The sequence below is a fragment of the Sceloporus occidentalis genome, unplaced genomic scaffold (genome assembly GCF_023333645.1).
Source record: "Sceloporus occidentalis isolate IW3139 unplaced genomic scaffold, rSceOcc1.0.p SCAF_5, whole genome shotgun sequence".
NCBI classification, from domain to species: domain Eukaryota; kingdom Metazoa; phylum Chordata; class Lepidosauria; order Squamata; family Phrynosomatidae; genus Sceloporus; species Sceloporus occidentalis.
In genome coordinates, this window is record NW_028316985.1 from 6,880,999 (window position 1) to 6,902,508 (window position 21,510).

The following is a 21,510-nucleotide window of genomic DNA, read 5'->3' on the forward strand; positions in this document are numbered from 1 at the left end:
AAATAAACCAGGACAAATGTAGGACATTTTCAAATGGAAGACACTTTTTTTAAAGAAATGGAGGACACGTGAAAAAATTTGCTGATTTTTTTAAAAAATGTTAATATAAATGCATGTTTCTGAGGCTTCTATAGACAATTGCCCCCCAAAGGCCCCGGCGGCAATCGGCAGCAGGACTGGGCTGGGGCCGGTCCCAAGGCCTCGCCGGGCCGCATCCGGCCCGCGGGCCGCAGGTTGCCTACCCCTGTTGTATGCCTTCAAGTCATTTCCCACTTACATCACTGGGTTTTCTTGGCAGAATTTCAAAGAGGGTTTGCCACTGCCATCCTCTGAGGCTGAGAGAGTGTGACTTTCCAAGAGTCCCCCAGTGAGTTCCCATGGCTGAGCAGGGTTTGAAAGCTGAACTCTGGTGCCTCCAACAAACTATAGGCCCCAGAATTCCATAGCATTGACCCAGGTCAGTTAGTGGTATCTAATCAGATCACTTCTCCAGTGTGGATGCAACCCTTATAGTCCAAAGCTCAAAACAATGGCTCCCTCTTTTCTTCCTACAAAATATCCCATACTGGATTGCATGGTTCTAGAGCAGTGGTCCCCAAACTGCACCCTTTAAGAGATTTTGGACTTCATCTCCCAAAGCCTCAGCCATGTTGGCCAATAGTCTGGGATTCTGGGAGCTGATGTCCAAAATCTCTTATTAAAGGGCACAGTTTGGGGACCACGGTCCTAGAGACTCCAAAATGTATGCTACATAAGTAAAACTGCTCTGATTCAGTTTTGTGCCATTGTTTTGGAATCACCCTGTATTTCCTTTTTGACAAAACAGCTGGGCTAGAGAGATGCAAAAATCCCAAAAGTATGGCGTGAATATAAAACTACTCTGATTTGGAAAGATTTGGAAAGAAAGTCCTCCTTTCTTTCCTTCTTCCAAAGACCTGGGAAGTAAACCAAAGTGGATTACTCTCTAGCATCTCTCCTTGCTCCTTTGTCTGTAATGGGAAATGTAACTTTTAGCACTTTCTGTGTTTGCAAAGGAGTAGAGGGCATATAAAAAAACAGAGGAGAAAGGATATAAAAGCAGAAGCAGCTGGGGCAGATTTGGCTTAGTACCTTGCATCCCCAAAAGTGCCAGGGCTCAGATTGCAGGATTTGAGCTGTTTCCTCTGAGCCCTTAGTGGCAGAAGATGCCTTCACGTATTTTGGAACAATCCTGTGTTACTTTTTTTCTTCTTCTTGACAAACAGCTGGGCAAAAATCCAAAATGCATGATGCAAACTGCTCTGATTTTTTCGGTTTTGCCCCATTCCTGTCTTTTTTTTTTTTGGGGGGGGGGGCTTTACAGAGATACAAAAATCCCCAAAAGCATGGAGCAAAAGCAAAACTGCTCTGATTGGGTTTTGTTCCATTCCTTTTGGGATAACCCTGTATTTCTTCTTCTTTGACAAGACAGCCGGGCTAGAGAGAGGCAAAAGTCCCAAAAGCATGGTACAAAAGCAAAATTCCTCTGATTGGAGATGCAAAAGGATCCCCCAAAAACCATGTTACAAAAGCAAAACTGATACAAAAATCCCCCCCCCCCCCCAAAACCATGCTGCAGAAAGCAAAACTGCCCTGACTGGACAGTTTTGCCCTATCCCTTTTGGAATCACCCTGCATCCCTCCCTTTTCTTTAGACAAGACATCTGAGCTGGAGAGATGCTACCTTGGCTCTTGGTCCTTTTATGTATTTTCCCCTTTTGCAATCTCTCTTTCTCTCAGTCCTGCCTCCAGCTTTTGCAACCAGCCTTGCAAAGTGTAGCGCAAAGCCAAGGAGAAGGATGCTGTGATTCTTCCTGGATTTGCAAAAGAGGGTGTTTGCAAAGAAAAACAAAAAAATCTCTCTCTCTTTCTTTCTCTCTTCTTTCTCCTTCTCTCTCTCTCTCTTTCTCTCTGTGCTGGTGCTGCAGAGGGTCACGTGGGAGTCCCCGAAGTTTCCATAGCGAGGCCTCTTTCGGCGTCACATGATGACCAGGATATAATGAAAGCACATTGTAGCCAAGGGAGCATTGCGCGCGGGGAGCCTGCCTTTTGCGCAGGAACTTCTCCAAAGAGGACCTTTTTTTGGGGGGGGCAGGCTTTTGGGAAGGGGGCAAGGGGACCAGGGCGGTCCGAAATTGGGAGGAGGACCCCCTTCAGCCCTGCCCCAAGACCCCCCTAGCTTTCCCCCTTCTTTTTCTTTTTGGGAGGAACTTGGAAAGGAGGGACCCCTGCGTGGGAATGGCACCTGTTCCTTGCCAAGATTGCGCATTTTTACGCACGGTTGGGGGAAAATGAGAAGCGCCTGGAGGAGCAAATCCAAGCCCCAGGAGAAGAAGAAGGTGGTGATGAAGATGATGGTGGTGATGATGATGGGATTTTGTGTTTATGGCTTGTGTGCCTCCAAGCCCTTCCCTATTTAGGGCCACCCTGTGTGGTGTGGTGAGTCGCCTTCAAGCCAACCTAAAAAGGGGACCTATCATCCGGGGAGCTTCTTGGCAAGGTTTGTTCAATGGTTTGCCATTGCTGCTTCTCCTGAGGCTGAGAGAGTGTCGCTCGCCCAAAGTCAGCCAGTGGGTTTCCAAGCCGAGCAGGGATTCGAACCCTGGATCCCAGAGTCATAATCCAACCCACAAACCAGGACGCCACTGTATTATTGTTTCTTTTTTTAAAAATGAGGCGATTTTCTATTCTTTTTCCACCCCCTCCTTTGCTTTTGGGGGAGAAGAAGAACTCCTGCCTTCAAGGAGAAGGTAAGTTTCTTTCCAGTTTGGGGAGGGTTTTCTTTGGGGCAGGGGGCGAGGAGAGATGCATATACACATTTACTTATTTTATTTATTATTTATGCATACCCTTCTTGGCCATGTTGTGGTTGTGGTGTGCCTTCCAGTCGCTTCTGACCTATGGCGACCCGTGTTTCCTTGGCAGGTTTGCCCTTGCCATCCTCTGAGGCTGAGAGAGTGCGGCTTGACCAGGGTCACCCAATACCTTTCTGTGGTTGAGCTTGGATTCGAACCCTGGTCTCCAGAGTCCTGGTCCAGCTCTCATACCAAAGTACAATTACACCCTGTATCCACAAAACGGGGGTACTTTTTGGCCAAGCAATAAAGGCATCTTCAGGGATGGGGTTTTCTCTCTCTTTCTGGGATGGCTCCCCCAAAGCAAAGAAAACTGGGTCTTTTGGAGCTGTAACAACAACAACAACAACAACAGGGCGACTAGATGCCCTCACCACAAAGGAGGACAAGGCACCCCAAAATGTAGGACCTTCAGGGAGGAGAATGAAAAACTGGAAACACTCATATACATATAAAAGCCTACTCTTTGTATTCCAAATGATGTTTTGGAATCCCTCCAGGGCTGAAGGCTGAAATTGAGGACTTGCCCTGGAAAAAGGAGGACGTGGTAAAAAAAAAAGGGGGGGGGGGAGGACCAGGCTTCGCAAAAAGTCAAGGCAAGGTTTTTATTTATTTGGTGGTGGTTGCCTTTGAGTGTGTGTATGTTTTCCCTGCCTTGCACCATGTGGAGGTGGATCTTATCCATCTCCCCATCTTTCTCCATGGGGAGGCTTTGGACACCCCCCCAAAAAACCCTCCTTGGTACCTTTCCTCCCTTTCCTTCCCCCCCTTCTGATGTCCGCATTCCAGCTAATGTTGCGCAGATAAAATTCAAACTCGAGGTAAACACAAGAGGAGGAGGAGGAGGAGGAGGCTGGAGAGGAGGTGGTTTCCATCCTTAGATCCCACCTCCTCCCCGAGGGAAACACCTCCTGGGCTGGAGAGATGGCCACAGTAGCCCCCAATGGCCACTAGGTAGCCTCTCTCCATCCCTGAATTCCTAGGCTCCTACTTGGATATCTACACACAGAGGCACAGGCTTCCTACAAGCCCCTGATCTCCTCTTAAGTGGAGAGCTTTTGCTAGCCATCCCCGAAAGGGTGACTCTTTCCCGTTCCCAAAGGACAGGGCCGGACAGTGTGACCAGTCTTGACCTTCTTTTCAAGGACCTGTCCTCCATTTCAGCCTCTCCCCCCCCCCCCCCGGAGTAATGCCCAAACATCCTCCCACGACTAAGGTCCAAAGCACACTGCAGAAATCATCCAGTTTGAGACCGCTTTAACTGCCCTGGCTCAGTGCTAGGGAACCCTGGGGAATGTAGTTTATGGTGGCACCAGAGCTCTCTGACAAAGGAGGCGAAATGTCTCATGAAACTACACTTCCCCGGAGTTCCTAGTGTTGAACCAGGATGGTTAAAGCGGTCTCAAGGTGGATTGTTCCTGCGGTGTATTTTGAACCAAAGAAGCATGACTTTATAGTTCTAGGAGGGTTTTCTTAGTTTTTGTTTTGGAAGGTCCCGCATGTTCCACAGTTAGGACAGACCTTGCCAAAAGACTTGAAAGAACACGGCCACAAATGGTGAAAAGGCCAGTAGAGCATTGAAAGTTTAATATATATATATATATATATATATATATATATAGGGCATTTTGGTTTGCCCAATAAAGGTATATTTCCTTCCCTATTCCAGATGCCTGAAGCAGCCGCCTCACTCTGCCCAAAGGCAGAGCTCTCCCTGGCTGCATCGTTTGGATGGCAGGGCATGGTGCCAGTGTGGCGTAGTGGTTTGAGTGTTGGACTATGACTCTGGAGATTAGGGTTCAAATCCTGGCTCAAGCATGTAAACCCACTGGGTGACCGTGGGCAAGTTACCCTCTCTCAGCCTCAGAAGATGGCAGTGGCAAACCCCCTCCATAGAAATGTGCCAAGAAAACCCTATAATAGGTTCGCCTTAGGATTGAAAGCACACAACAACAACATCACTGTTTCAAGTGCCTGAAGCAGCTGCCTCATTCTGTCTAAAGAAAGAGACGGCCCTGGTTACGCCGTGTTCCCCCCCCCCCCAAAAAAAAAAAACACTGCAGCCAGGACTGACTCTGCCCTTTGGAAGAGTGAGGCAGCCGCTTCAAGCACTTGGAACAACAGTGACGGGTTTGTTGTTGTATGCTTTCAAGTTGTTTCTGACTTATGGCAACCCTAAGGTAAACCTATGATAGGGTTTTTTGGCACGTTTCTTCAGAGAGGGTTTGCCATTGCCATCCTCTGTGGCTGAGAATGTGACTTGTCCAAGGTTACCCATTGGGTTTTTATGGACAAGCCAGGATTTGAACCCCGATCTCCAGAATAATAATCCAACACTCAAACCACCATGGCTCCTTGCCCCGGCCCCAAATACTTCAGCCAGGGCTAGCTCTGCCCTTGGGCAAAGTGAGGCAGCTGCTTTTTGTTGGGTAAAGTAAAATACCCAAAGTATATTATATTATATTATATTTAGCTTGTGAAGCTCCACTGGCTTCTTCATCAGTTGTTGTTGTGTACTTTCCGACTTGGCAAGGTTTGTTCACAGAGTTTGTCATTGACGCTGAGAGAGTGTGACTTACCCAAGTTCACCCAGTGAGTTTCCATGGCTGAGCTGGGATTTGAACCCTGGTCTCCAGAATCATAGTACAGTACTTAAACCACTACATCACACCGGTTCATTCTTTATCAGGCCAAGGTTTTAAAAATCATACTGGAAATTGTATTATTTTTAAACATCTTTGCGTGATGAAAAAGCCAGCAGAGCTTTGAAAGCTTGCAACATATATTTTATGCACTTTGCTTGGTCCAATGAAGGTATCAGTGTTTTGTGGAGTTTGGAGACAACTGTACTTTGCTGTATGGCCAACACAGCTACCCCTGGATATGTTTTTGGAATATTGTGTTTATTATTTGATACCTCATCCCCATTCTGTTTATGGCCAGAGAGAAAGAGATTGCGAAGATGTGCTGGTGGGCTTTTCAGCCATGGGGACCAGAGTAACTTGGCTGCTTGTAGATACTATGCACCTAGGCTTGAGGGATAGGTGCATGGGGACGTTTGATGTTGTGCTTTGGGCAGGACAATATGTCTTTCTGGCCCCAGCTGTGACAATCTGGCATCTAGCAAAGTTGGTTTGTTACTCATTGGAAAGCACAGTGGTCCAATGCCAATGTAGTGTAGTGGTTTTAGAACTGGACTACATTTCTGGTGGCCAGGGTTCAAATCACCGCTCAGCTGTGGAATCTACTGAGTGGCCTTAGGCAAATCACACACTCTCAGCCTCAGAGGAGGGCAAAAACAAAATCCCTATGAGAAAATCTAGCCAAGAAAATCCCATGATAGGGTCGCCATATGTCAGAAATTACTTGAAGGCACACAGCCTCAACAACAAAATGGGGTGGTGCTGGTGTTGCGTATATTAGAACCATTGCTCTTTCCCCATTCCTTTCTGTTTTGGAGAACGATCTGGTGTTTTGTTACTCTTCAGTAGCTTATTTCATGCACTGCTTTAAGATTGATAAAATAATCTTTAAATTATTCTTTGCAGTGCTATAAGATTATTCAGATCACTTCCTGTAAAGTACTCATAATCATTGCAACATCTTTATAAGGCAGAGCAGTAATGTTGAAGATGGAGGCAAGGAAAGAAGTTGCGGCTAAGATTATTTAGGGCCACAGTGTATGCATGGTAGATACATCCAAAGCAGACAATTGCTGGTTCGTAGCAAAATGCCTTAGCCATATTTCTTGCCTAAGAAAACCCTATGAAACTCATAAGCTTGCTGTAAGTCGACAGATGATTGGAATCCACACGCTGTAGCACCTTCCCCATTTTGTCTGGCACTCCATTTCCTAAAAACTGTACTCTCTCAGCCTCAGAAGACAGCACTGGCAAACCCCAGTCTGAAAAAAATTGCCAAGAAACCCCATGATAACTTTAGGGTCATCTTAAGTTGGAAATGTCGACAACAAGCATGTGTATATGTCTGTGTGCATCTGAGAGAGATCAGGAGAACACATGCACAAGTGTTGGGAATATGTCTCCCTCTTCTCCATCATCACCAGTGGGAAAATCAAGTTTGAGGTCTTCTTCATTGATAACGCTATAGTAACTTAGGAACAAAACAAACAGCTGTTTTGCAGTAGGATGCTGGGAAGCAGGGAGGTTATTCCTCTAAGCAGCTGATGGATGTACAGTACAAGTGAAGGAGTGCTGTTTTTGCTTTGCTTGTTTCTGCATATTATTTTTTGTGGGGGGGGGGGGCTTTATCCACTATAAAGAAGAGTAAGGCACCTGCAAGTTTCATAATGACACAGAAGAAGGCATTTTGGCTTGTGGAGCTTTTCTTCCTGTTCTGTATGGCCTGACAAGCCATATTTGCCAAAAATCCCCTTTTATACGCTACTAAAAATAACGTTTAGAAGCCCCATCTCTTCTTGCCGCTGGCTGTTGTAATGTTTTCATATTTCCAGGCATATTGTTCTTGACATAAGAAGCCCTGTAATAGCAGGGTGGAGGTTTATGGGGGTTTGGGTAGATGACAGCCGGGTGCTTATGTGGTTAGACAGTGTTGACAGCTGGCTGCTAAACAGTGTTGATGTTGGGGGGAAAGGGGAGAGCAAAATGATAGCCGTGATGTGTCAGGCACACAACACATGTAGCGTGCGACTGTTGGGTGGGAGAAGACGGATTGTGGTGTTTCTCCTGCTGGGAGAACAGACTATTCTGCCCACGAAACATGCTTGAGGCTCCTTCACATGCGTGAGCCAAAGGAGACTTTCCTCCCTCTGGATTTCAGAAGGACATTTATGTGTTGTGTAACTCCGAGGATAAAGAAATAGCCAACTAGGGTGGAGGAATGTTTGGGAAATGTTTGTGCAAAATGACATTTTAAAGCAACATGTTGTGTGTGTAGGGGGTGTTTTCTCCAGGCCACTTTCCCATCCAGGCTAGTAGTACTGAGCAATTTCACTGTACATTTTAAATCCAAAGCTCTGCCTTTGCAAACATTTCTCTAATTAATTGCTGAAAGTTCCCCCTTGTGAATACTTTCTGGCAACGGGGAATAGTTGCCTCCAGTGAAGAAAAGGCTGGGTAGGTTGAATGGAGATCTTCCACCTTTAGGAAGGAAGAATTAGAGTTATCGAAGAAGGCAGAAGCCTGTAACCGAACAAACTTAAAGATGCATATATAAAGATATTTCGACCAATATGTTGTTTTTTTAAATGAGCGTGGCTCCTGGAAGTTTAAGGTGGGCAATGCTGTGCTAGTTTTAAAGGGTAGTGATTAAAACCGGAGAAGTACTATACTGCTGCAGAATTATGAGGAAGTAATAAGAAAGCTTTTCCAGCTTTTTCTTTAAAAGAAAAGAGAAAATAATCTGATTTCGTCTACTCCCCACACAATCTGTGAGATTTTACTCCATTCCAACATGATCCTCCTCTCATAAGGGGATGGGATGAATTTTCAATATCACAGTTAAAACAAGAGAGGACAATGACAAGAGATAAAGATGTGAGCAGGCCTTATGTGGCACTGCTGCTACATTCATTCAGCAACAAAATGAGCCCTGAATTGAGCAAACATTGGCATCTGGCAATGCCCAGGTTTGTTTGTTTTTTTAAAACATGTGGGTTCTTTGGGATAGGATGTGCTACCTTGCTTCCAAATCCTGAATTTATTTCCAAAAAAGCTAGCTTTTGACCTATGTGAAATTTCTTGCTTTAAAAATCTCATTTTATTGTATGATGGGCCCAATGCTGGGATTTGATTCCAGGACCCCCTATGGATACCAAAACCCATGGATGCTCAAGCCCTATTATATATAACAGAAAAGTAAAATGGTGTCCTTTAAATAAAATAGCAAAACCAGGGTTTGCTTTTAGGAATTTATACATTTCTGGAATATTTTCAAGCTGTGGATAGTTGAGTCTGTGGATAAAGAAGCCGTGGATAAGAGTAAGTGTGTGTGTCTGTGTTCTTCAAGTTGCCCATGGACTTATGGTGACCCCATGAATTTCATAGGGTTTTCTTAGGCAAGGAATACTCAGAGATGGTTTTGCCATAAGAATAGAGGTGGCACTAATGCTGTTTTGGGCAATGCATTCAGAGTGAGGAACCTACAATGCTCTTGCTGGAGCTGTAGTCCCAAACATCTGGAGAGCAAAAGGTTCTCCACGGCAATATTGGGAGTGAAAGGAGACATTGGGAGCATTTTATAGTGAGTTTAGATTGAATCAAGAAGAGAAAGACTGGTTTTGTTTGGATAATATGGAGGCAGGAGAATTGCTGGAAATCCATGTGACGTTACTGTGCATATGTCATGGTAACATATTCATGTATGAGAGTCATCATGTTCAGGATTATGTTTTTAGCATGCCATGACTGAGCCCATAGCTAGGGAAGTCTGTTGCAAAGTCTGGAAAAGTCCAGTGAAAGTCCAGTTGTGTGCATAGTAGAGCCTGCAAATAACCGTTTCACTAAGAGGTGTGTGTGTGTATCTGTGAACCACCTTGGGCCCCTTTCCAGGAGAAAGGTGGCCTAGAAAATAAATAAACAAATAAGTAAATAAAAATATACCTGGTTTCTAGCAGCTGATGTAGTTGTTGAAAACATTATTAAATAAGAGTTACACTGTTGCTTGTGGCTTATTCTGTGTGTGTTGGGGGAATAATCTTTATAAACCTATATTTCTGAGGGGGGAAGCTAATTATATTGGTATGACTGGGGAGACAAATTCAAGATCACTTATTATAAGTACATTTTATAACATTTTGTAAACCACTCTGTTTTACATCATATTTGGCTGGAAATCAGCTAAACATCTGATTATGTAAGGAAAAGGAATCGTAATGTGTGCTATTTTGTATAGAAGCAGGATGTGGCTGTACTGGATTAGTTGATGTGGTATGACTATGTCTTTGTGTGCAGAATGTGCAATGTATGCGTTACGTGATTTGTATTAAGGATACATGATTATATTGGGGATGGGTTTTGTTTGGGGAGTGTAAGGTTTCTAATGACAAGAGGGTTAATTGACAGCAATAGAGGGAATCTAGAGATGGGTTCAAATGTTCATAATTGAGCTGACATTGTGAGTACACCAACTACACTTGGTTTCTAGTTCATTGTCAGAAACGGAGGGGTAAATGTCCAGATGGGTAGGAAATACAGCAGAAAGCATTGCATGGTTTGTGTGAGTCTGAATTTTCACAACACACGCACACACACATCTACGGATCAAGTGCATACTGTGGTTGCATTTTTAGTGCTGGCATAGCAAGCGTGTACTATGAATAGGAATGCATTCACATTGTGCTGCCATGTGAAGATCTGTCCCTTGATAAGAGGCATGCAGAAGTTGCTGCCGCCATTTTGGCAAGATTGTGTGTGTGTGTGTATTTTCAAGCTATTTTGAAATCTAATTATCTGGCTTGGAATATATATAGTCCATTCACTCACTGTGTGTCGTCTTGTCCTAGAATAGCTGTTGATTGGAACAGAACCTGTGAGGTTCGCTGCCATTGTAAGCCGTCAGGATGAACGGGAGACATTGTCTCCGATATTTTTCAGAAAGGCTATTTGTTTCCCCAAAAAGGAAAACATATTGCATGTGTTCAGTGGAGCTCTGCCCTTAGGTTGTTGCATTTTATTTTACAGATTCTCCTTGAGTTAAGAGCTCCATCCAGAAACATTCACCTTGTCCGGGTTGTCTCCCATATCTGAAATGCTTGGGAGCAGAAATGTGTTGGAGTGTGTGTGTGTGTGTGTGTGTGTGTGTGTGTGTGTGTGTGTGTATGGATTTTGGAATATCACTATTTGTATATATGTACAAGTAGACTTTCATGTCAAGGGGAAACTTCTATCTTTACCTTAACATAATAATATATCATGGAGATGGGATCCAAGTCCAAACACAAAATGCATGCATGTTTCATATATATTATATGCCTCATATACATGGCTTTAAGGTAACTTTATACCATATTTTAAATAATTTTTCGTGTGAAACAAAGTTTGTGCACACTGAACATTCAGAAAGCAAAGGTGTCACTATCTCAGGTGCCCACGAAAAAGGTTTTGGTTTTAAAAATATTTAAAATTTTGGAATTCTGCATAAGGGAGATGCAACCTGTAATGCTTTTTTGTTTTCTTTTCTTTTGCATTCAGTGTTGCAGCCATCTAGTAGGCTAGTAACTAGATTATGCTTTATGCCTGCCAATCTGAATATCATTTAGACTTTTTGTGGTGCAGACAAAAGTCCAGTTATATTAAATGGCTTATTTTGTTGGGCCAGGAACATAATATTTAGCCAGAGAGAGTGGATATTGTGAAGAGATTTCATTTTGTGGCATTGTTTTTGATAGAAGGAAGATCTGTTTTGTGTGACACTGTTTTGTATGACGCTGGTTGTAATGGAGTCTGCAGGATGGGCTTTGGTTGTGTAACATTTGTTTTGTGGATTTATAGAGTGGCATTGGTGGTTCAAGTAGGACTGTATTGGCACCAAGGAGTATTTGCTGGACATGTATTGAGCAAAAGAAAGCAGTTTAATAGAACTGAAGTGATAATTTCCTGCATGGCAGGGGGTTGGACTGGATGGCCCTAGTGGTCTCTTCCAACTCTACGATTCTATGATTCTATGATTCTATGATTAATATCAGGGTGGAAGTGTCCTCTGAAACCAGAATAGTGGAAGGATGCTTGAACAATTATTTGGCATTCTATGAAGTAGGTGACTAATAGGTGCATTTTTGTGGGCCACAGCATGCATTTGTATGTGTACACATAGTGTATAACATGAATTTAGACCAACCCCTTGTGGTTAAGAGTATTGAACTGGGACTTTGGGAGACTCAAAGTTTCAATTTAGCCAAGAAATTCACTATTCAAGTTGAGCCAGTCATTCTTTTTCAGCCTGGCCTGCCTTACAAGGTTGTTATGAGGAGAAGATGGAGAAGATGTAAGGTACTGCACTTAGGGCGAAAAAATGAAATGCACAGATATAGGATGGGGGACACCTGGCTTAAGGAGACAACATGTGAAAGGGATCTAGGAGTCCACGTAGACCACAAGTTGAACATGAGTCAACAGTGTGATGCGGCAGCTAACAAGGCCAATGCGATTTTAGGCTGCATCAATAAAAGTATAGTGTCTAGATCAAGAGAAGTAATTGTGCCATTGTAGTCTGCTCTGGTCAAGCCCCACCTGGAATATTGTGTCCAATTCTGGGCACCACAATTCAAAAAGGACATTGAGAAACTGGAGCATGTCCAAAGGAGGGCGACTAAAATGGTAAAAGGTCTGGAAACCATGCCCTATGAGGAACACCTTAGGAAGCTGGGTATGTTTAGCCTGGAGAAAAGAAGGTTAAGAGGTGATATGATAGCCCTATTTAAATACTTGAAGGGATGTCATACTGAGGAGGGAGCAAGCTTGTTTTCTGCTGCTCCAGAGATTAGGACCCAGAGCAATGGATGCAAGCTGCAGGAAAAGAGATTACACCTCAACATTAGGAAGAACTTCCTGACAGTAAGGGCTGTTCAACAGTGGAACACACTCCCTCGGAGTGTAGTGGAGTCTCCTTCCTTGGAGGTCTTTAAACGGAGGCTGGATGGCCATCTGTTGGGGATGCTTTGATCTGGATTTCCTGCATGGCAGAATGGGGTTGGACTGGATGGCCCTTGCGGTCTCTTCCAACTCTATGATTCTAAGAAGAGAATCATGCTCAGCATCGATGGGGCATATGCATTGTGGTCGCTGTGTGCCTTCAAGTGTTTTCTGACTTATGGTGACCCTAAAGCAAACCTATCACAGGGGTTTCTTGGCAAAAAAATTTAAGAGAGGGTTTCTCTGAGGCTGAGAGTGTGACTTGCCCAAGTGGGTTTCCATGGCTGAGCTGGGATTTGAACCCTGGTCTTGAGTTCTGATCCAATGCTCAAACCACTATGCCTTAATACAAAATGTGTCATCTTCTCAAAGAGCCAACTCTGGTGTAATCTGCATTGTAGAATTTATGCAGTTTGACATCGCTTTAACTGCCCTCATGGCTCAGTGCTATGGAATTCTGGCATTTGTACCTTATTGTGGCACCAGAGCTCTCTGACAAGAGAAGGCTAAATGTCACAAAACTAGAAATCTCCAAATTCCATCATACGGAGTCATGCCAGTTAAAGCGGTGTCAAAGTGCATTAGTGTGGATTACTTCTGTTGTATGTTGTCCAAATCCTGGATTGCCACACACACATACATAACGTCCAATGTGTGTGTGTGTGTGTGTGTGTGTGTTTCAATAACGCCTCTCTCTCTCTCTCTCTCTGTATGTATGTATAATGTGAGGGACATTATTTTTCGTTATAAATATATATAATGTCCACTAATATACATATAATACTGTACGTTCAATAACGTCCCTCACATTATATAGTGTGAATGTGTATATATGTATGTGAGGGACGTTACTGAACGATAATTTTTCGAGCTGTGAGGGGAAGATTCTGAGGGCCGGAAAGTGCTTTTAGAGGGGACCGAAAAGAGAAGCTGACAGAACCGTGTGAGGAAAGGAGGGGGAAACGTTTTAATAAACGTCGTTGTGTGGACGCGAGAACCGTGTCTCTGCCTCAGTGTGTTATTTACTGGTTGAGTGCCTCAGGAGTCAGGACGGAGGACTTTGTTTTGACAGCCGGGCTTTTCGTTGCCCATTTCCCCCGCCTTGTCCCAGTGACGCAGGAGCCCCTCCTCTGAGCCCGCGCAGGCCAACGCAACCCCGGCTGCCAAACAGCAGCTTCCGCTTCAGCGCCATCCCGAACCCGGCCGGCGCCACCTCACACTGCCTGCGCCATCGCCAGAAAGCGCTCGCCTCCCCTCTCTAGCCCCGCCTTTATTCTCTCGTCAGCCAATCGCTTCTTCACTTCGCAGTTCTTGGCTACGCCCTCCGCTCTTCACCAACCAACCCCCGGGCAGGAAAACGCGCCTGCTTATTGGCTCCTTCCTCCCCCTCCCTCCTCCCTTTCCAGTGTGTGTTTGTTATGGTCCGGCCTCGTGCCGCCGGCTCATCTTGTCACGCGGCAGGGCCTCGCGCCGCCCTGTCCCCACCCCTCGGCCTCGCGCGCGCGCTCTCCTGCTTTCCTATTGGAGCTTAGGCGTTTGATTGGCAGCCGGGAGCGCGAGCGGGAAGCCAAAGACAAGAGAGAAATGTTTATTGCGTTTTCAGCCCTCATATTGAGTCTTTGAATGTTTTTCTGAGGGCTGGCCTTGCTGGTTCCTCCAGAGTAGTAGTAGTAGTAATAATAATACTAATAATATGTACTGTATTATATTTACATAATATATAATACATCCAGATACATAATATAATGCATAATATATTTACTTAATAATATCATACATAATACACCCAGATTAATAATAATAATATGTATTATTAAACATATTATTTTTTTTATAAAGCAATTTTACCTTAGAAGATAAATCAACACAATATACTTGAATTAAATAAAAACAAACTTGGCAGAGTTCGAATAACAACACAAAACGGACTGTAGAAGCTGTGTTTCAAAGGACAAAATAAAAAGAAGGAGAAATTAAAAGTTTTCTATTACTGTCTTGAATTATTATTATTATTATTATTATTATTATTATAGAGGCCATGAGGGAAGCTGAAAAAAAGTACTGTATACTGTATATTGTGTTTTAGCTCAACTATCATGGAGTCCTTGAATGTTCTTCTGAGGGCTGCCTTGTGACGAACCTGAGACCAGAATTTGATTCCCAGCTCAGCCATGACTTTGGGCAAGAAGTCACACTCTCTCAGCCTCAGGGGAAGGCAATGGCGAACCTCCTCTGAACAAATCTTGTCTAGAAAAAAATGCATGATAGGGTTGCCATAAGTCGGAAATTACTTGAAGGCACACAGTAATGGTTGTTAACTGCCGTCAAGTTGACTTCAACCTTTGGCGACGCCACATAGAAGAAACCTTTGAGTTAGCCTGGCCTCAATAGCCTTGCTGAAGTCTCTCAGGCTCAGGCTCATGGCTTCCTTGACTGAGTTCATCCATTTATAATGGGGTCTTCCTCTCTTCCTACTGACTTCTGCCTTTCCAGGCATTCTTTTTCTATTGAGTGCCATAACAATAATAATAATTTATTTCTATTTCCCGCCTCTCCCTATGGATTGAGGCAGGATTACAACAAAATCACACACATCATACAATCAAACGTTAAAATTTCCATAAAATAACCCTCCTATGGCAAAATAATACAGTGCAATGCAATATAATCTTCTCGTGACATGTCCAAAGTACGAAAGTCTTATTTTAGCCATTATTTATTTATTGTGATTTCTATGCCGCCTTTTTCCCAGAAAGAGACCCAAGGTGGCTCACAAATGAAAATTCTAACAAACATATTAGAATGAAACAATTAAAAACATCAGCCAAAAGCAATATAAAATTGCAAACTTTGAAACCACCGTAACCCACCCCATAGAACAAACAGTACCATATAAAAGCCATCCCATGATTACATGTTAAAAGCCTGCCTGAGTAAAACTGGGTTTGCTTGCCGACAAAAGTCTTCTAGGGAAGAGTTTGGGCTTGTGGAGTCAAAGGCTTTTATGGCCAGCATCCATAGTTTTTTGTGGGTTTTTTGGGCTGCCAGCCACAGATGCTGGTGAAACATCACGAATAAACTCTTCTGGAATATGGCCACATAGCCTGAAAAATCCACAAAAAACTGACATGATTTGCTTTAGGACCTATCTATTTGCCTTTTTAGCAGCCCACGGTTTCCATATCTGTAGAACCAGTATTTGTTGTTGTGTTCCTTTAAATCATTTTTGACTTACGGCAACCCTATCAATAGATACCACACGGGACCCATTTGCACCACACAATTATAGCACTATGATTCCACTTTAACTGACATGGCGACATCATGTGGAATCCTGGGATTTTGTAGTGAGCGTTGGACTATGATTCTAGGCACCTGGCCATGGAAATCCACTGAGTGACCTCGGGCAAGTTGCACACGCTCAGCCTCAGAGGACGGCATGGCAAACCCCCTCTGAAGAAATCATGCCAAGAAAACCCCAGGATAGGTTTGCCTTCAGGTTTCCATAAGTCAGAAGCGACTTGAAGGCACACAAAAATAACAACAATGGGATCCATGGAGATGTGACATCTATTCCAATCCAGTGCTAAGTGCAGAAAGTCTTTAACATGAACATTTTTATTAACAGTAAGGGAGGGCCTACCACTTTATAGCTCAGGCTTCTTTATCATTGGGCCATCCTGGTGTATCAGACTGCAGTTTCCATCATCCCCTACCACTGGAATAGCCATACTGGCTGGTGATTTTAAGTGATATAATCCAACTCTTCTAAAAGGCAGCAGGCTGCGGAAGACGGCCTCAGCTAATAATTTCCATTGTCAAGCCGCTCTTAAGTAATGGATCATTAAATAAATAAACTTGACATCAAGGTGCCGCTTTTACCATTTCCTTAGTAACAGCCAGCCTTGCCAACTTTTCACCTTTTAAAATGTTCCTTTATTTGATTTTTACTGCTGCCTTTCTTTTGAAAACGTGGCGGTCCAGCCCACACAGTATTCCTATTCCGTTCCTCCGTCTAAAAACAGCTCAATCTTCAAACCTTGGCAGGTATTCATGCTTATCTCCATAATGGGAAAGTTTTTACCTTCTATAGATCTCATTGCCGCGAAAGGCATAAGAGAAGAAAAGGCCTGTGTTTCGTTGGTTAAAAATTGTCTAATTAACAATTTGTAAGCCGCCCTGAGAGCCTTTGCGGCTGAAGAGCAGAATATAAATACTCCAAATAAATAAAATCAACCAACCAATTCTAGGACCAAATGCCTGCTCAGCCTAGTTTTGACCATAGGAATTATTTCATACCCAGAGCCAAGCCAATCCAGCTAGCCTCTATTTGGGTGGGTTATACCAAATTTAATATATTTAGCATGGCACCTTAGTATATTTTCTTGAAAAATGAGTTCATAGTGCTGTATTGCTGAAATGCTCCTGATGATTTTCATAATATATTCCCTGCCCTTGCTTTCGGAAAGCACAAAAATAGCCGACTGCAGGCTGGTGACTCATGACAAGAAAACCAAACAACAACGCTGGAACACATTGGAACTGAACAAAATAATGGGCTTTATGGCTGGAAAAGAGGACAGAGGAGAATGTTTGCGCCTTTAATGATTTTATAAAGGTGGAAATGCCAGTCAATATAATTTGCTCAGGCTGGCTTGTTACACAGTTAATAAAATTATAGAGTTGGAAGAGACCAAGGGCCATCCAGTCCAACCCACTGCCATGCAGGAACTCGCAATCCAATCCAAGTACTCCCAACAGTTAGCCCCCCCAGCTTCTGTTTAAAAACCTCCAAAGAAGGAGACTCCACAACTCTCCAAGGCAACTCTCCTCTCCTGTGCCTATGATGCATAACAGAGGCATCACACTACTCTTAGCAAATTCTCACCTCCGAGTAGATTATGGCTGTTGCATAATCTGCAGAGTTAATGCAGTCTGACACATCTTTAGTTCTCATGGCTCCATGCTATGAAATCCTGGGATTTGTAGTTTGTTTTTGGCACCAGCGCTCTCTTGATGGAGAAGGCCCCAAGACCTTGCAAAACTACCAATTCCCAAATTTCATAGCAAGGAGCCATTGGCACTTAAAAGCAGGGTCATACCGCATTCATCTTGCAGCGTAGATGCAGCCTCAGAACAAGATCTGGCTAACAGCATCTCAATATGCAGGATTGTCTTGATAATTTTTAAATTGTTAATTTTAGATGTGGATTGTTTTAATATGTGTACATTTTATCTGTCCTTTTAAATTAATTCGTGTTATAAGTGTTTTAACTGGTGTTGTTTGTTAATTGTTGTTGTCCCTCACCTTGATCCATGGGGAGAGGTGGGTAAGAAATAATAATAATAATTATTATTAGGAGATATTTGCCAGCTGCCTCGTTCATTAAATGATGGCAAACACACCAGGTACTGGCCTGCCCTCTCATATATTTCTATTAACGTCAAAATAATGTCCTATCTGAAATCTGGCTAGATGATATTTTTCATACTGAATTGAGGATTTTTTAATGTTTTTGTGTAGTTGAGCCAAGAAGCAGCTTTCACCTTTCTAAATAAAAAGACAAGTGCTTCCTGTTATGTTTGCCCTGAAGTACAGTGTGTACTGTTCTGTTTTATGGAGCAGTTATGACCAATGAATGTGGCGAGTATTAAAAAGACCCATGACGAATGGTGATTATGCTTTCCTTTTGTGAAAGTATGTAAATAATATCTATTAATCTCCTTGCGCAAGAGATGCCTGTGGCTTCATATTGGGAGCTAATGTCTTGCCAAGCTCTTCGGAAGTTTAAAAAACAAAGCCTTCCATTTAAAAAAGAAGAAGGAAAGAATTCCAGAAGCATCTGAAAAGGAAACAGCTAATGCATCATTAATCCTACGATACTAATTAGAATTTGCTAGAAATTCTGGTATTTTGTTGAGATTATAACTCATTGGGAGTTATATAATTCATGGGGAGAGGTGGATACGAAATAATAACAATAATTTTTATTATTATTATTAGTGGCCATTCCAAAATAGTACTGAAATAAAACATAATGGTTTATAACACATATCAAATGCAATGCAGAATTAAAACTTGGCCTTTCTCATGTTTACGCTTCCAGCTGTTGGCAAAGTCATGGTCCCATTAGAAAAGCTGACAAGCCCATTCCATACGTTCTGGAAGCTAAAAGCTATCTTAGGAAATTTGTAGATGACACCAAATTGGGAGGAATAGCTAACACCCCAGAGGACAGGATCAGCATTCAAAATTACCTGAACAGATTAGAAAGCTGGGCCAAAACTAACAAAATTTCAACAGGGAGAAATGTAAGGTACCGCACTTAGGCAGAAAAAAAAAATGAAATTCATAGATATAGGATGGGGGACACCTGGTTTAACATGTGAAAGGGATCTAGGAGTCCAAGTAGAACACTAGTTGAACATGAATCTACAGTGTGATACAGCAGCTAAAAAGGCCAATACAATTCTAGGCTGCATCAGTAGAAGTATGAAGTTAATAGTGGCCCATTCTAGACGGGCCTTTAATACACCCCCGTCACGTGCTAGGGGTTAACCGAGGACCTAGCGTCCATACCGGCCTCACCCCTAACACATGATGGGGGCGTAAAAATGGCAGCGTCCTATACACATGGGCACCGCCATTTTTACATGCCGGACGCTTAGCATCCGCACGTCCCCTTGCGCTTGTGACGTCACGAGTGCACCATTTGCGCACTCGTGTGTCGCAAGCGCGACACAAAAAGAAACCGCTTTTTGCGGCTTCTTTTTCCGCCACCAGGAAGCCTCCCCGTTTGGAGGCTGAGGTTTCCCAGCGGCAGAAATGGAGGCGGTGGCAGACTGCCCTTTTAGGGCAGTCTGTAAACCGCCAGTGTTACTCTCTTCTGGTTTGGTCAGGCCCCACCTGGAATATTGTGTCCAGTTCTGGGCACCACAATTTAAAAAGGATGTTGAGAAGCTGGAACTGTGTCCAAAGGAGGGCGACCAAAATGGTGAAAGGTCTAGAAACCATGAAGCCCTTTGAGGAGAGCCTTCGGGAGCTGGGTATGTTTAGCCTGGAGAAGAGATGGTTAAAAAGTGATACCATAGCCCTGTTGAAGTATTTGAAGGAGGAATATCATACAGAGGATAGAGCAAACCTGTTTTCCGCTGCTCCAGAGAATAGGATCCAGAGCAATGGATGCAAACTACAGAAAAAGAGATTCCACCTCAACATTAGGAGGAACTTCCTGACAGTAAGGGCTATTCAACAGTGGAAGACACTCTCTTGAAGAGTGGTGGATTCTCCTTCTTTGGAGATCTTTAAAAAGACTATTAACTTTCCTTCTAGACACTTTATTTCTATGGATGCAGCCTAGAATCACATTGGCCTTTTTAGCTACCGCATCACATCGTTGACACATGTTCAGCTTGTGGTCTACTGGGACTCCTAGATACCTTTCACATGTCCCTGGAGGACACCAGGTTCAGGAAGGCTGTACTGTTAAGAATTGACATCAGAAGCAGACTTCCTTCTGGATAATGTAACGTAACCTAGTAGCCTTGTTGTTGTTGTGAACTTCCCTTGGGTTGACCTCATCCCATGGCGACCCTGTGGATGAGACATCTCCAGGACCTCTTGTCCTCAACCCCTTTGCTCAGGTCCTGTAGGCCCAGGCTAGTGTCCTCCTTGATCAAGTTAACCATCTGGCATATGGTCTTCCTTTTCCTATTGCCTTCCAAGTCTCCTAGCATCATTGCCTTTTCGAATAAGTCATGGCATCTCACAATGTGGCCAAAGTATGGCAGCCTCAGTTTAGTCATCTGAGGAAGTAGAAGTCTGTGACAGCTTATGCTACAATGTGTTTTCTTTCAGGTAGTGTCATAGGGGCTACAGGTTACCTTTGCCTAGCCTCAGGTGAAGGCAATTAAAAATAGAATAAATCTTGCCAAAACCTCCGTGATAGGTTTTCCTTAGAGTCGCCATAAGTGTGAAATGACTGGCACACAACACACATGAATCGTGCCTAGCTCTACTTAGGATGTTGGAGACTGAATAAGGGACCTTTTGCATGCCAAGAAGATGTTTTACCATACGTTTCAGTCTGCTTAAACATTTACTGTGCCGGTAAACTCTGAAGCTTAAATCCATTGTTAGTTCTAGCTAGAATTGACTTACTGGATCAGTGGGTTTTACATAAGCAATGCTTAGCATTCTGCAATTGATTCAGTAGATCTGCTCTTACTGGGACTAGCAGTTGTATTTAGGTATTTAGGCTTTCCTCCCTGTTATCTGAAATACTTCTTTTGCTTCAGAGCCAAAGTATACGTTTCTTAAACTGCAATAATGCACCTCTGTGTGCATCCTAAATAGCAGATGTGGGCTGGGAATGAAGCTAACCTTTCTCTTTTTTTGCCACAGTCCTGACTAAAATTGTCTCCTCCATGCTGCTATTTGAACCCATGGCTAGAACGTATTTTTGATGTCAGGGGCCCGTTACAAACGGGCCTTAAAGTACGCGACGAGCGCGTACTAGGGTTAGAAAGGGACATCCTTTCCGGATGCCCCTAACCCTAGTATGCGCTCTGCACGTAGAAAATGGCAGCGGCCATTCCACACGGCTGCCACCATCACTACGTCACGACCGCGCCGCCTCCAGTTGTGACATATTGGGGCCGCCCTAGCACGCCTAGTGCGCCCTTTCCAAGGTTCCGTTTCGGAGCTCCTTCCTGGCTTTGCATTGCTGGACGCAGCTTTCAGACGGCTACGCCCAGCGATGCAGAGGAGAAAGGGGCCAAGCGGCCCCTTTCTCCTCCTCCCTGCCGTTGCGGGGTGTCCTTGGGGCTTGGAGCCTCAAGGACACCCCTTTCCAGGCGACAGGGAAGCGGTGTTTTGCTATCCCTGCTGCCTGGAAAGCGGCGGATCAGGGCCTCAGCGGCTGCCACTCTGGCTGCTGAGGCCCCAATCCGGCGGGGAAACGGGCAGGTGCAGGCCGCCGCTTTTCAGCGGTCTGTAACCCGCCTGAGTTAGCTTTGCCAAGGGG

The 21,510-nt window shown here is 43.9% G+C and overlaps 1 long non-coding RNA gene across 1 annotated transcript in view; it reads left to right on the top strand.

Annotated features, from left to right (window-relative positions):
* The first annotated feature begins 2,035 nt into the window (after nt 1-2,035).
* Nucleotides 2,036-21,510, top strand: part of LOC149311612 (uncharacterized) — a 28,421-nt gene continuing 8,946 nt past the window's right edge. The window contains exon 1 of the long non-coding RNA XR_016281468.1: nt 2,036-2,768. This is a non-coding gene — a long non-coding RNA (uncharacterized LOC149311612). The remainder of the gene's footprint in view (nt 2,769-21,510) is intronic.